The following is a 14,879-nucleotide window of genomic DNA, read 5'->3' on the forward strand; positions in this document are numbered from 1 at the left end:
TGTTTCCTGCCTTTATGCATGATGCCCATTGACTTTAATATTATTTTTTCCCTACAGTGAGGGTCAAAATTTCCAGTAGCCAGCATTGTACAAAATATATTTTTAGGTGTGGGCTCAACAGAAGAAAGGATAAATCACAAGTTTTACAATCAGATGAGAGAGAATAAATGTATTTTTGTGAGAACTATCCCTTTAACATGCACATTAAGTGCTTTGCGTTCATATTTTGTGCTCATCTTCTTGCCTATTATTAAAACAAACTGTAGTCTCTACTGAATTAGAACCTTAGCGCCATAGTCCATTAAGCTACGCTAATTGTTTCTATTCATTAATCCAGTTGTAGACTGAATATTTACTCCTGCAGGGATTTCAGTCCGACTAAATAGTGATATCAAAATCATTATGTGTATTTATAATGTTCTCCAGTAATAACATCAAATGCATCAATGCAAGGATAATTTTTATCATTGCTGTTAAATCAGTGATGTAAATGAGAGAGATGGGGGGAGAGACTCAGTGGGCATAGTATATCAGAGATGCACAATCAGTGGGGTCACTGCGGAGGGACCTCGTTGCCTTCTTTGTGGGGGTGCCTCAGGGATTTGTCTTGGGTGCAAGCTGAATTCCATTGTTATAGACAACTAAGGCTGCCAAACAACAAAGTCATGCAGTTAATAAACATCAAGATGTGGAGTAAATGATGACAGAATTTTTATTTTGGGGGTAAACAATCCTTTTAATATGCACAAAACTATCACCGAGACCTTCGGATTGTGTATAATAACAGGAACATTGCTCACAGCAGGCAGTCTGAAGCCTCTCGCTGCTAATTTGATTGGATTTGTTTGTTTAGCACCATATTTTCTGTTACAGACATGCCCTTTGCTATTATCATTGTGGGGAATTGCTTTTGTGTTCCTATTAGAAGCACAGCGGGCCTCGCTTGAGATCCACCTCCATCGGTTACGTCTGTCAGTCTGGTGTGCTGGGGATGACCGGTGCAGAAAACGGCTTATGCGAAATCTGGACAGGTATATGGGGTCGACTTTTTACTTTATTGGCCAAGGGCAAGCTTTTAACATCATACATCGTACAATACAGGGATGAATATTATGCAGTGCATTTCTGAGAGATTCCATGTGACTATCTGGTTCATAGACCAAACTGTGGAGAAATATAGCTTCATCTGAACCATTCTGACCCTATTAGGCTACAGCAGGATAGAGTTGGCTTGTGCGTTGGCTTTTGTAAGAAGTCTTGCCTAATGGAGGAATCACATTGGTGGGTCAATCCGTTTCCCATGACCCTTCACTATACACTTTTATAGTGGCTGCACATTATGCTGAGAGTTTGATTCATTTATTTTCTTCTTCTAAAAGCGAATTTCTTCTCTGTGAGGTCTCCTTTTGGATGTGATTTGAGAGTGATCACGTTTGCTGGGCTGTGGCACGCTTCACTATTTCCCTTAATTGGATTCTTCATTAGAGCGCGGAGCAGAGAGGAAATGCAAGGATAATGGGACATTTGACAGCTGTGAGATGTGCATTGTTCTATACTGTACGCCATTTTAAGCCTACTGTTGGTATTGTGATAGTCATAAATCTTTAAGGAACAAATGCAGTTACTGCATTTACATGCTGTAACTTTAATGTGATATTTAACATCAGTAAAATGACAAAAAAGTGAAAACAGTCAAATGCAAACAGTCTTTATTTATTTATTTATTTATTTATTTATTTATTTATTTATTTATTTATTTATTACCTGAAATAGGACTACAGCAGCAGATTCGTTACAGCATTGTGGAGCAGCTCTATGCACAATATTAAGTTATGTTAACTTTGTTTATACCTGGTAGATTTGGTTTGCAGTCAAGAGTCCTCATCTCATAACAGTGCTGCACAAAAAAGCTCAGATAGCAACAACAACAAATGGACATAAAGGCATAAAACATAAACATAAAAACACTTATAAAGAGTAAACAAATAATCACTTCAAGTGTCCTCCCCACATTTTAGATAGTTTTAAACAATCTAAAATATACAAGTCACCGAAATACCTCTGCTTTAGTCTATGCCTTATTTAAATGTCTAATGGCTGCTGGTATGAAACTATTTTTGCATCATTTAATTCTAAAGCTTAATACTAGAAACCTGGGACCAGAAGGAAGGAGCTGAAACTGTAATTGTAGAGGATGAGCAGTGTCACTTAAAATTGAATTCGTAATTCTCTTTAGCTGCCTGGTATACACAGCCTCTAGATTGGCTAGTGACATCCTAGTCAGCTTACTAGACCACTTAACTATTTGATTTAGTGTGTTTTAATTCTTGGCAGAGAATATAATATATTATAGCATCACTTTTAGCATAGTGCACAATTTGTAAAATAAATTATTTTGATGTTTCAATGTTAATTTTCTGTTTTATATTTATATATACAGTCAAAGTCAGAATTGTTAGCCCTCCTGAATTGTAAGCCCTTCTGTATATACTGTATATCTTATTTTTCTCAATTTATGTTAAATGGAGATTTTTTTCAACACATTTCTAAACATAATAGTTTTAATAACCAATTTCTTAAAACTGATTTATTTTATTTTTGCTATGATAACAGTACATAATATTTGACCTGATATTTTTCAGGATACTAGTATTCAGCTTGAAGTGACATTTAAAGGCTTAACTAGGTTAATTAGGTTAACTAGGCAAATTAGAGTAATTGGGCAGTTAAAACATTAGTAAATATTCTAATCACTTGGGAAATATTTGAAAAAGATAAAATCACCACAGGAGGGCTAATAATTTAGACTTCAACTATATTTACAATGTTTGTATTAATGTTCATGTATTTACTAACATGGGCAAACAATGAACAATACATTTATTACAGTACTATGAATTTACGTCATTAGTTAATGGAAATAGTCATTCACTGTTGCGTATGGTAACGTGTGAATTTGGATTTTAACAATGCAGTTTTGCGTAGAACTCAAATTAATAAATGTTCTACAAGCATTGTGTAGTATTAGTTCATTAATGCATGCATTTTCCTTTGGCTTAGTCTCTCTTTCAGAGGTCAGCACAGATGAATGAACCTCAAACTATTCCAGCCAGGTTTGGACATTAATTTTTTTGCTCATCAGCCACTGTGGCTAGAACTGTAGTTTTCCAACGTTACTAGCCATTCACCATTTTCACTAGCCACAATTTTGTTGTTGGGAAAGTATATTTTATATACATAAATTTGACAAGCTAAAATTACTTGACTTAAATTTTGTGTTTTGTTCACATGCCTCTTCGTTAATTTAAGTTGTTTCGTGTGTTGTGACCTTGCTCAATGAGCATGAGCAAATTGGTTGTGGATAGTGTCACATTGCAATTAGTTTTATTCCACATGACTTATTAGGGCTCAACGCTAAGGATTTTCCCATTTTCTCTCTGGCCACATCAAACAAATAATTTCTTTGCCACAAATTTTGAATAATGCATCAAAACAAGCAAAATATAACTTTTTATTCAACAAATGTCAACAAAACTGACATTTAAAAAAAAATATTCTCATGTATCTAAAACTATATACAGCAGTCAATCCAGGCTAAAGGTCCCAGATCACCAGTTAAAAGATGGAGAGTTTTCCTCCTATAAGAGAAATGTTAATGTGAAGGATGATTATTAAACCACATTAACAAAAATAACTGCAAGCAAAAGAAAGCTGGTGAAAAACATTCTGTGTGCGATAATGAAAGGATAATTGCACGCACATGGTTAAAGTTAAGCCCATTAAATATCTGTTTAAAGAATGGTTAAAACAACCGTTGCTGCTTAAAAAAAATCTTGAGCTTTTGAAATTAGAAGGGCTCAAAATTAATCTTTTTGCTTGGTTGCACCAGTGCTCCTAACTTTAAAAATGTTGGCGCGTCAGCCAAAATTTAGTCGCACCCACCAATTATAAGCACCGTTACTACAAGTTTTAAAAGCATATTTATTGCATTTGATATCGACAGTAGTCAAACTAACAAGCAAAAATATACATATGCAAGCGTAAAGAAAATATTTCTCAACAAAATCCCGTTATTACAAGAAAATAGATTTTTATAACATAACTGGATATACTCCATAACTGTCTAAAAAGGTACATGGAGCGCTCACCGGCCCTGCACGCACTGCTTGACATGAATCAATCTAACTTTAACAATATAACTGTGCTGTTCTCACGGGTGCTGTCTGATATTGCACTTATGTTTTTGACATATACTGTACCTTATTATATGCATACGTCATGTTAATAGTAATACCGTTTTTTTTTATGAGTAGCGATATGATATTAGTTTACTCAGTGCAAGCCCGTTTGCGATGGTGTACGTGGTGTTCAATTTTACATATAGCTGCCACTTGCACGGCGGACAGCATCTGGCGATTATATGAAGGATTAAACAGAAGCTCTCGTGCTAGATGTGGCAAACAGTTACCTGAAAATTCCATCCCACAGACTTTTCATAGACTTGAAGCCAATGGAAGTCTTTTATCCACTCTTCAAAAAGTTTAGATGGTGGATTAACATTCAGCACATGATCACTAGTAAGTTGTGTCATTATTTGTAACTTTAGATGCCATGGTTTCTAAAATGATATCTGTCAGTGTTATCTTCATTCTCATCTTCATCGCTTTACAATTTTTCGCGTTAGTTGCTCTCTCTTTCATCCGAAGCCAGAAGGCATTGACTGAGTGATTGACAGCTGATATTTCAGTGCTAGAACAGTGGTGGGCCAATAAGAAGAGCGCAAAGGCAGGGCAAGCATAACGGACTTAGCTTTGTTTACTGCTGCAAGTTGACATGACAACTGTTTTAAACCATCCTGAGCGCTGCGTTTCGCGTTTCAAGTGCAGAGATGCATTCTGCGTGAATGCCTCCCAAATATGCGCATGTGGTGAACATTTGCAGTCAAAACTGGTCGCACACAACAATTTTATGCACTCGCACAAATGCTGCCAAATATATTTTGAGGTCACATAGATAAAATTTCAGGCGCATATGCGACCAAAATGGTCGCAATTTCGAGCCCTAAGTAGCAGGACTGTGCATGCATGACTGTGCTTTTATCCTAGTGTAATTTAAAGAGAAACAATTGCAGCAGTTGCACTTCTTGGCACGGTTGCTTCGCGCAAGAAAACCGGACACGGGAGCTTTTAAGCACTAGCACACATCACATGCTGTGCGCGTGACAATGTCGTCTTTACTGAGCAAGGATTGCCTGTGTTTCACTTTGTGCTTGATTATCTTTTCATTCGGTATTTACCCGCTTTCTTTTGCTCACATGTACACTTATCAGTTGTGCTGCATCTCGATTTTCAGATCACATTTGTGCACATATTGACAAATGATCTTAAACTAAAATTCTAATCTTTAGTGACGAGGCAGCATTGGCAATTTAAAAAATATTTTTAAACAGCCAAAGTGGCTAGTGGGGGTGTCTGTATAACCTACCACAACTGAAATTTAACCACATTTGGCAGGTGTTAATGTCAAGCCCTGATTCCAGCATATGTTTCACACAGTGGATGCCCTTCCAGCTGCAACCAAGATTTGGGAAACACCCATACACACTCATACACACTCATTCACACTCATACCATAGCCAATTTAGTTTATCTAATTCACCTACCGCTTATCCAGAGTAAACCCATGCAAACACTGTGAGAACATGCAAACTGGACAGAACTGGCCCAGCCAGGACTCGAACCAGCAACCTTCTTGTTGTGCTAACCCCCTAGCCACTGTGCTGCCCTCAGTATTAGTAAATTCATTAACTAAATTTAACTAATGAAATCTTATTGTAAATTGTGACCATATTTTGTTTATCCATTTTTTTTTTTAAATTGGTTCAAGTAATATGTAAAGACGTGATGATATACATATGTTGCTAGGTTGGTAGGACACTGTATGTCATTGCTATTGGACAAATGTGGCTCTCCACTGACATTTATATTTAGACCACTTTAATTATTGGTTTGCTGTCAGGATGTGATATGTCATTTCAAAAGTGAATAACCTTACAGTGCCACTTACTGCACATTTACTTCACAATCTGCTGCAATATGTGCAGCTATCAACATCATGCAATGTTTATATTTTTTCATTTATTAATATGGTTTTAGTGGACATTCCACTTTATGAGTTGTTGCAAAATATGCAGAACACAATTGATTTAATTATGCTGTACTTTCATTGCAGGCACGTCAAAAAAAAATAAAATAAATAAAATAAATAAAATATTCCTGGGGCCTCATGTACAAAGACATAACAGCCACTTCTTTAATGGATAATCGCGGTCTCCTGATATGCAGTTAAATAATTATGCTCAATAAAAAAATAAACATACAATTAAAAAAATGTAGCTGGAATAATATCTTTAAATAGATCACTCACCAAGAAGCCGCCCATCGCGCATCCTGCCACCTTGGCCTTCAGCCATTGACAATGTCCTCTAATAGGGCCAACATTGCCATTGCTGTAGACTAAGGGTTGTATACATTTGCAAATTTTTTTTTTTTTTTTTATGTTCTAAATCACATATTGGTTAAAAATAATAATAATAATAATAATATATATATATATATATATATATATATATATATATATATATATATATATATATATATATATATATATATATATATATATACTGTAGACGCAATCTCACGGCAATTCGTTTTTGATTTGTGCCTAATTTATATAAATTCATACGATCTAATTGGTACAATTTTGTACGTTTGCTCATCACCCAATGACAGTAGGGATAGGGGTGGGGTTGGGTGCCATGCCTCCTTTTTAAAATTGTGCATTTTCGTAGGACTGAACTGACAAAATGTAAAATACTTACGTTTCCTCGTGAGATAAGGCTGGAAATATACGTACACCAGACATGAAGTTGGTGCAGACCAACACACATTCTCACATTAATTTCAGCGTTAGTAATTGTACTTGTGTTTGTTTGCTTTATTTTCATTGGCGACTCCTAGGGGCAATTATGTTAAATTGCACACTACAAAGTATCTTTGAGTCGTGCAATGGCAGCTGTATGGGACGGGATCATCCACATGTCTAGCAGATATATAAGGTTTCCACACCATGCAGTTGACAAGTCAAACATTAAAGCGAAATTTTCAGCGATCGCCCGTTTTCCCATTCTAATCGGAACGATCGACTACACGCACATTGCTATAAAGGTGCCATCTGAGGACAAATTTGTGAATCGGAAACATTTCCATCCAATAAATGTGCAAATAATATGTGATGCTTAAATGCGCTTTACATAATACACACAATTATTAATGATTCCTACTTGTCTTCCTCATGATGAAGAATAAGCAAAATCTGATATGTAGCAGGTGAAAGAAGAATGTAGCTTTACGAGCTACGCCACTCACGCTGCTGTTTGCCGCTCTCTCTTTAATTATGTTGTCCGTCAATCAAACGGTGATGGGTGGGAATCACTCAACTAGCTCATTCCAACGAGGTGTGCTATTTACACTTAGCCTAAATAGACACTACAAAATTTTACACCTTTACATGGGACCATTTCTTTTTAATTCACTCACAGTGCAATGTTCAGATCCAACTGCGTTAACAGCGTCAGCTAAACTCTCCCACTTTTTTTTTTGTTATTGATTCCGGAGAACAAACTTGCAAATAACCGTTTTTCTCCGATCTACTTCCAAAAGGAGCACCTCTAATTCACATTCTGTTTAAAGTTTCTCTTTTTTGCTTGCTTTTGTCATTAATTTTTCGTTTGGTTTTGACAAAGTGGAGTCATTACCATATTTATTAGGGGGAGGAGGCAGGTAGGGGTTTTGCGCTTGTGCATGTGCACTCAGTTCCACGTTAATTCGGATGTACAAAGAGAACATGCGTGAGATTCCGCGTACGCAACGTTTCATACATCTGAATTTTTGACTGCGTACGAACATTTGCAGCTTTTTGCGTACGCAATGTTTTTGTATGAATTCAACGCAAGTCTTTGCACATGAGGCCCGTGGTGTTTTGCCCTCTAACCCTGTTCCCTTCATCTTTACCCATGCTAAATGAAGGTATCCATCAGGAACATATGGACAGGATGAGCACAGATGGCATTACGATGCCTAACTTCTCCGCTGCAGGCCCAGGTAAAGCCTCACACTCCATCACAGCCCCAGATGTGAATGGCTCCTCAGGGATTCCTCCTGCTTTTAGAAACAATGGAGTTGTTCTCTTATTTCTCGACCAGCCTTTATAAAATTTCCAATATTACATTGCATTGAATTTCCCCAGCTCTTATCAGGGTGTGGGTGTGTGCTTATGCACGCCAGCCAGTCATGCTTAAAGAATGTGCACATCATGTTCAGGGTCAGAGAGAGATAAAAAGGAAAAATACAGTCGGCATACTGTGTGGGAACAGAAAATGGAGAAATATATAGTGGATTTAGAGCCAGCAGGAGTCTGTAAATGTAACACTCTTATGATCATCTCAGATAAAAGCAGCTTTTCTCAAAGAGCACCTCATGATCTAAAGGGGTCGTTTGTTGTATTTTTCATCGATACTGGTAATGGTATACCATTATGGATATATAATTAGCTCTTTAAAGTGGGATTATTATGCTTTTAAACACAATTGCATGTTTCTAATGTAACTCTGTTGGCGTTTGAGGATTTAAGTGCAGTGAAAATACCAGAGGGGATAGGCTTACATGCAGAGATCTGATTTTAACCGCAAAAACAATGGACTGCTGGATATTTTTAGCCGTTCAAATGGAATTGAAATATAAGCTTGTAGCAGAGCAGTTATTAAAGGAATATTTCACCCCAAAATGGAGATCCTGCCATCATTCACTCACCTTCAAATATGTGTGATCTCCTGGGTGAACCCAAAAGTCTTCTGTCATAAATGTCCTGTGATATACAGTAGGTGTGTTTAGAAAATGTGGCTGTCTTTTTATCAAGTCTTTAGGAGAACAAATGAATTAAGACACCATGCAGTGTTTGTGCCTGTACATACTAGGGTCAGTGGTTCAAAGCTTATGTTGAACACTATTTGTGATGATACACAAGGGCTCTAATTAAAAGTAAAGGTTCCTCTTCTGCATGATGCATAATAATTCTGCCCTTGAGCATCACAAAGTTCTGGAAGTTGCTTCAGGTTTGCAACACTACAGTTTTTTTTTTTTTTTTTTTGTCTATAATGTATAGGGAGTAATAGAGCTAATGAAATGGCACATAGTAGTTTCAGTTTCTAATATTGACATCTTACTGTATGTTTAGCAAATCTAACAGTGAACCCAGGGAGTTCAGTTTTTTTAACTATTGAAGTTTTATAATCGCATGAAATGGTTACCAGCAAGCCAGTGAAGACCACAGTTGGACATTATGCACATTTATTACAGATCTATATAGATCAGTTATGCAAGTGATGATTTCTATACTTTTGATTCTTAGAACTTTACAGCAATTTGCATTCGCTCAGAGTTTGATTATGCACTGCAAAAATGTATTAAAATCTGTGCGTACTCACCACAGCCAGCAAAAATGTCAATGATGCTTGAAATAATTAATTTTCTGTGTGACCACTGGTGAACAGAGGTATTGTATATACATTAGTGCTGGGCGATTATTCAAAAAGTGATAAAAATTAATCACAAATCAGAACCTATAATCAACCAAATTTTTACAGGACAATTTTTTTTGTTTTTTATACTTTACTTACCGTTTTTGGAGTCACGTTGACCCCACATTATTAAGGCTAATTTATACTATTTCTATTATGGTTTGTACTTTGTATATTATTCATTCAATTCTTTTTAGCTTAGTCCCTTTATTAGTCTGGGGTCACCACAGTGGAATGAACCGTTGACTTATCCAGCATATGTTTTATGCAGTGGATGCCTTTCCGGCCACAACCCATCATTGGGATACATCCATTCATCCACCCACACACTAATTCACACAAATACACTACGGACAATTTAGCTAACCCAATTCACCTATAGCGCATGTGTTTGAACTTGTGGGAGAAACCTAGGCACCCTCACGAACATGGGGAGAACATGCAAACTCCACACAGAAATGCCAACTGACCCAGCTGAGACTCGAACCAGCGACCTTTTTGCTGTGAGGCGATTGTGCTACCCACTGCACCATCGCGTCACCCTTATTATATTATTCTGACATTATGTTTTGATATTTATTCATTAGGATAAACCCCTTGAGATGTACTATCTCATTTTCAAGGGGGTCCCACAATATTACTTCTGGCAAGCACACGCGTATGGTCCGGTGCATCCTTCGCATTCCCGCACACCTTTCAAAAAAATTTAACTACACGTCACAATGACACGTAGCGCAAGCTTTGTGATTGGTTTGGTAGCGGTGACTATTGTGGGTGGCGTGGAGAGCTGCGTTTTAAGCAATGTGTATTGTAACAGAATTAATGTTCCATAAACATAGATAGATGTAGATAGATAGTAGATAGTGTGTGCTTACTTCAATTATGTTAAAATTAAGTAATGCATCCTTGATTCAAAAATCTCTGACTTGTTATATGTGTGGATATTTATTAAACAAAACTTGTAAGTGAACTATGAGAACAAAAACAAAATAAATGAATAAATAAAATAATCATTGATTAATCATAATCGAGTTAAAATGTTCAAATAATTGAGATTTAGATTTTTGGGCAAATCGCCCTGCCCTAATAGACATCAAGAAAAGGTAGTTTATTCTAACTTTATGGCTATGACGTAGATCGGTGACAACCAAGTAGAATTTAGTTCAACGCTTGAGAGGATTCACGAGAACACAGTCCTGTAAATTTTGGTTTGGACTACATTAGACTGATGCTCTCGTTGACGGTCGTGTGAATGCACAGTGTTATTGGCACAGTGATCAGAGCTGATTTCGGCGCTCTTGCCAGTGGTGGTGTGATTGCATGCTACTTTCATGTATAGGGAAACACACATCTTTATTACAGACATTAATGTTTGAATATCAAGGCTGTTTCATCTTGCTTTACTGAGCATTTTATGCTCATTCATGTTCAGCCAACCTTCTAACCAAAAAAAGAATGCAGGAGAGAATTTCAGTCATTATACTGTAGACTGAGATAGCAACATTCATCAAGGTGCCACTTCAAACTATACTCTTCACTCACAGCACTTCATCGCTTAGTCCTATTTAACTTAAACATAATCACTGATATCTCTTGGCATTTTGATTTGGTATGACTTAAGGCACTTATGATGGGTTCATAACAGTTTACTGTACACCGACATTTTTGCAGTCCCCAGGTTAGATGACCAGATATGATTTTATTAATCACTTTTGTAACCACCATTTTGTTCCCTCTAGGTTTGCTGTAGCTTAGTGAGTGTATATGTATATAGCACATTTTTGCCTCTAAATTTTTTTTCAATGTTCTGACTAATAAACTTGGACGTGTTTAGATCAGAATTTTGTGCACAACTGTTCCTTATTTTATATAGACATACAGTATTTAGACAAACCTTGTATGAACACTCCGTTACATGGTGAAAGATTTTAGTTGTGGGTTTAGCGTTTGTAGTGGGAGTGGCAATTGTTCATCCATATTAACGGAATGGGGTATATGCACAAACCCCAGACTTTTAATTTCAGCCAGCCAGCCAGCATCAGCACTTCCGGTGCTTACCACAGGTTTGAAATATACTTGCGGGTGTAGCCAGATGGAATCACACCGTTTACTGCTAAAGATTGTTAAAAGAAAGAGACTGGAAAAAAAAAAAAAAAAAAACCTTTATGCTTTTAAAAGCCCACTGACAGGTAATTTTTTTTTTCTCTTTCTGCGCTGTCAGCTGTGAAACCAGGCGGAAATGCAAAAACACACACAAGCTTTAGAAAGCTAAAGCAAAAGTTGAATTCCGGACATTTTATGAGATTTAGAAAGCCCATAGACAGATTTTAAAAAAATCCCAACAATGAGCGTCTCTGTGGGTTTGCAGAGCACATGAAACTGTCTGCACGATTGTTGACAGGTTTTGCGGAGCACAGAACAAAACTGGTAAATGAGAGAGGATTTTCCACTATTCATCAATCGCTGATGTTTGATTATATTGAGCGGATACAAAAAGTGAAAAGCATGTTAATAATAGTAAAAAAAAAATCTCTCTAAATAATCTTGGGCAGGCGTTAATATACCTGGACGGCCCGACTAAGTAAAGTCTATGTGTGGGAAGCACAGCTTTCCATTATAAAATCGCCACATTTAAGGCGACGTCTGATTTCTTTAAAAATCAGTGATCTTCACTGCCCCATAGATATACGATATAAACTGAGTCTCAGACTGGACAAGAAGCACTGCATTAAATTCCGTTTTCCCCTGCCATGTCTTTAAGATGTGACCGTTTATTTCACCACAGTATTTTCAATAAAGTTTCTGTGCTTGCCTGCTGATCCTGACGATGCTAGCAGTTACACAGTCTTTCGTCTTATGCGCTTGAACAACTAAATGAATGCTTAAGTCTATTTAACTGAATATATTGTAAGTTCATTACAACATCGATACTGTAAAAGGAACCTTAGAAATTAAAAAGTGTCACATTAAGCTTTCACCGGAAGTTTATCAGTGACTGAAAAACAATGGCTGTGCATATACCTATGAGAAACTGCAAATAAATGCTTAAATGTTGTAAATGTGATTTTTGTCATTGTGTGGTGAAGCACAATAGGGGCTAGGGTAGGGTAACCCCACTGCTAAAGAAACCCAACCTGACCATACGCTACTTGAAAACTACAGACCGGTTTCCCTGCTTCCATTCATGGTCAAGATTCTGGAGAAAGTAGTGTTCAATCAAGTCCTGGACTTTCTTACTCAAAACAATCAACAACAAGCAATCCGGCTTTAAGAAAGGCCACTCAACTGAGACTGCCCTGCTCTCGGTCGTGGAGGATCTCAGACTGGCTAAAACAGACTCAAAATCATCAGTCCTCATCTTGCTGGATTTGTCAGCTGCTTTTGACACTGTAAACCACCAGATCCTGCTATTACGCTTGAGTCACTGGGCTTTTGCGGGCACTGTTATACAATGGTTCAGATCTTACCTCTCTGACAGGTCATTCAGGGTGTCTTGGAGGGGAGAGATGTCCAAACTACAGCATCTAAACACTGGGGTACCTCAAGGCTCTGTTCTTGGGCCACTTCTCTTCTCCATCTACACATCATCTCTAGGACCAGTCATCCAGAAACATGAATTCTCCTACCACTGCTATGCTGATGATACCCAGCTATACCTCTCTTTTCATCCTGATGATCCCTCGGTTCCAGCTCGCATCTCAGCCTGCCTGTTGGATATTTCACACTGGATGAAAGATCATCATCTTTAGCTTAACCTTGCAAAAACGGAAATGCTTGTAGTTTCCGCCAACCTGACTCTACACCATAACTTTTCAATCCAGATGGATGGGGCAACCATTACTGCATCCAAATTGGTGAAAAGCCTTGGAGTAATGATTGATGACCATCTAAACTTCTCTGACCACATTTCTAGAACTGCTCGATCTTGCAGATTTGCACTCTAAAACATCAGAAAGATCCGACCCTTCTTATCTGAACATGCAGTTCAACTCCTTGTTCAAGCTCTTGTTCTCTCCAAACTGGATTACTGCAACTCTCTAGCGGGGCTTCCAGCTAACTCTATCAAGCCTCTTCAGCTGCTCCAGAACGCAGCAGCAAGAGTGGTCTTTAATGAACCTAAAAGAGCACGTCACTCCGCTGCTCATCCGTTTGCACTGGCTGCCACTTGCTGCTCGCATCAAATTCAAAGCTCTGATGTTTGCCTACAAAGCGACTTCTGGCTTTGCTCCTTATCTGCTCTCACTTCTGCAGATCTATGTGCCCTCCAGAAACTTGCGTTCTGTGAATGAACGTCGCCTCGTGGTTCCATCCCAAAGAGGGAAGAAATCACTTTCCCGAACGCTCACGCTCAATCTGCCCAGTTGGTGGAATGAACTCCCTAACTGCATTAACTAATTTGTCTTCACTTCACTTCCTAATCTGCAATTGCCTCTCTGGATATACCACTAACTGTACTTAAATAAATAAATAAATAAATACATTTACTTATAGTTTCCTTCTTAGACTTTACAGACCTGAAACTTGCCTATAGCACTTTTTCATTGTTGCTCTTATAGTTGTGTAAATTGCTTCCTTGTCCTCATTTGTAAGTCGCTTTAGATAAAAGCGTCTGCTAAATGACTAAATGTAAATGTAATGTAAATGCACACTGGCTTACAGACTCAAAAGTAACTTACAGATGCTAACAGCCCGAAAAAAAAAGTTTGTTTATATTAATTATATTATTTACATTTTTTACTAGTTTAAATAAATTGAAAGGTATTTTAGTTTGTAGTAATAATAGTTTGCGAGTGACTTGCAGTGAGTGCACATTTGTTAATAATCAATTAGTGGTATGTCATACCAAAACAGAATCGAAACACAGTATCTTTTCCATATGAAATGTATTTGGTGAACATGTAAATAGAACCCTAGAAATGTTCTTCTTGCATCTCTTATCTTTCATTCTGTTTGTGGTTTTCATTAATCAATAAATCAAGGGTCTAAAAACAATTGCTTTGAATTATAGGCAACCCACCATCTGTGGGAATAAGCCTGACACAATCATGAAAGCAGCCTTCATTACAGCCTATTGACTAAACTGCCAAGGAGTTAAGCTGGCGGAAAACTCACTAAACACCTAGCAAAACACTGCACTGAAAGAGAACGACAGAGCAAATGCAATATAGAAAGTTTTTAATTATTAATTTAAAGCTAAGTGTGTTCTTGCTAATGAAATTAGAGAAACTAGAGGATGTAACTT

General features: G+C 37.3%; 1 protein-coding gene across 20 annotated transcripts in view; it reads left to right on the forward strand.

Annotated features, from left to right (window-relative positions):
• ccdc172 (coiled-coil domain containing 172) overlaps positions 1-14,879 on the forward strand; it is a 321,472-nt gene that overhangs the window by 78,465 nt on the left and 228,128 nt on the right. For 2 of the 20 annotated variants that reach the window (XR_015505463.2, XR_015505465.2), the window contains exons 10-11: positions 926-1,031; positions 1,210-1,676. The exons of 7 other annotated variants lie outside the window; for them this stretch is intronic. The gene's annotated coding sequence lies outside the window, so the exon portion shown is untranslated. Of the gene's footprint in view, positions 1-925; positions 1,701-8,087; positions 9,548-14,879 lie in introns of those variants that run through there. 11 more of the 20 variants (XR_015505482.1, XR_015505470.1, XR_015505488.2 and 8 more) reach the window with 10 other exon arrangements.

This window comes from Danio rerio, chromosome 13 (genome assembly GCF_052040795.2).
Source record: "Danio rerio strain M-AB ecotype USA chromosome 13, GRCz13ab, whole genome shotgun sequence".
Lineage (NCBI taxonomy): Eukaryota > Metazoa > Chordata > Actinopteri > Cypriniformes > Danionidae > Danio > Danio rerio.